Here is a 2,245-nt window from a genome sequence, read left to right on the forward strand (position 1 = left end):
AGGCTCAGCTGACGGATCAAATGTAAAGATGGCGTGAGACAAAGACCCGCGAACTAGCGAACCCGCGAAGGCCCGCCCCTGTGCCCAGGGTGCGTGCCTGATTGGGTCGCACCTCAGTCCCCGCCCCATCGTGCCTGGAGTGACCGCAGATGGCACCAACCCATGACTTAAATAAGGCAGACTACCCCAAATAGTGGCTGTTGCGAAATGTTTTTTGTTTTGTAGTTTGTTTTTCAAGACAAGGTCTTGCTGTGTAACCCACGCTGGCCTCGAACTCATGGCAATACTGCCTCGGCTCCAAAGCGCTAAGATTACATGAGTTGACCACAATGCTCCCCTTGTCTGCAGCTGTCTGAAGGTAAAGCTCACTCCAAGTGGGTGACGAGGTTAGGGTTTAGTCCTGTTCATCATGTGAATTATGTCATATGACTTATGAATTATATATAGGAATGTTATTTACAAATGATATGGGATGGAGCAAAGCGGATGAGAGGATTTGCTGACTGAGACCTAAGACATCTAGCAGATATCTTGGGGCAATGCAGTGACAGATCTAGTGGGGATGAAAGATACCCTTTTTTATTTTTTATAAATTACAACAACAATTAGGAACTAGTGTAGCTTCAGCCCACAGCAGAGACATCCCCCGACACTCTTAGCTACAGAAAGACTTCGTGCTGCTCAATGAGGTTGGAAAAACCTTGTTTCATCATTTGATTATTGTTGCTCTGTTATTACCAAAATTTTATAAAACCATTACAGTACCAGAATATAGAGTTTGGAGTAACCTGAATCCCTATTTCTAGACCCATGACCACTGATATTTGGCTCCAGAATAAACTATTTTTCCCCTTTGAGGTAAAAGCTGTGCCTTTGTGTTACTGGCAATCCATACTATCTTGGAGATACATGGCTCTGCTGACTTTAAGGACTTTCTGGAAAGTCCTAGAGCCCAGGAATTTTTTCCCCATCTTTATTAAATTGGGTATTTCTTATTTACATTTCAAATGTTATTCCCTTTCCCGGTTTCCAGGCCAACATCCCCGTAACCACTGAACCTCCCCTTCTATATGGGTGTTACCCTCCCCATCCTCCCCCCATTACTGACCTATCCCCAAGAATCCCGTTCACTGGGGGTCCAGCATTGGCAGGACCAAGGGCTTCCCCTTCCACTGGTGCTCTTACTAGGCTATTCATTGCTACCTATGCAGTTGGAGCCCAGGGTCAGTCCATGTAGTCCCTGGAAGCTCTGGTTGGTTGGCATTGTTGTTCATATAGGGTCTCAAGCCCCTTCAAGCTCTTTCAGTCCTTTTTCTGATTCCTTCAACAGGTATCCCATTCTCAGTTCAGTGGTTTGCTGCTGGCATTCGCCTCTGTATTTGCCATATTCTGCCTGTGTCTCTCAGGAGAGATCTACATCCAGTTCCTGTCAGCCTGTACTTCTTTGCTTCATCCATCTTATCTAGTTTGGTGGCTGTATATGTATGGGCCATATGTGGGGCAGGCTCTGAATGGGCGTTCCTTCAGCCTCAGGTCTAAATTTTGCCTCCCTATTCCCTCCCAAGGGTATTCTTTTTTTTTCTTTTTTTTCCCTCCCCCCTCTCCCCAAGGGTATTCTTGTTCCCCTTTTAAAGAAGGAGTGAAACATTCGCATTTTGGTCATCCTTGAGTTTCATGTGTTCTGTGCATCTTGGGTAATTCGAGCATTTGGGCTAATATCCACTTATCAATGAGTGCATACCATGTGTGTTTTTCTGTGATTTGGTAACCTCACTCAGGATGATATTTTCCAGTTCCATCCATTTGCGTATGAATTTCATAAAGTCATTGTTTTTGATAGCTGAGAAGTATTCCATTGTGTAGATGTAACACATTTTCTGTATCCATTCCTCTGTTGAAGAGCATCTGGGTTCTTTCCAGTTTCTGGCTATTATAAATAAGGCTGCTATGAACATAGTGGAGCATGTGTCTTTATTATTTGTTGGAGCATCTTTTGGGTATATGCCCAAGAGAGGTATAGCTGGATCCTCAGGTAGTGTGATATCCAATTTTCTGAGGAACCTCCAGATTGATTTCCAGAATGGTTGTACCAGTCTGCAATCCCACCAACAATGGAGGAGTGTTCCTCTTTTTCCACATCCTCACCAGCATCTGCTGTCGCCAGAGTTTTTGATCTTAGCCACTCTGACTGTTGTGAGGTGGAATCTCAGGGTTGTTTTGATTTGCATTTCCCTTATGACTAAAG

Source organism: Rattus norvegicus, chromosome 10 (genome assembly GCF_021556685.1).
Source record: "Rattus norvegicus strain SHRSP/BbbUtx chromosome 10, alternate assembly SHRSP_T2T, whole genome shotgun sequence".
Taxonomy (NCBI): Eukaryota; Metazoa; Chordata; class Mammalia; order Rodentia; family Muridae; genus Rattus; species Rattus norvegicus.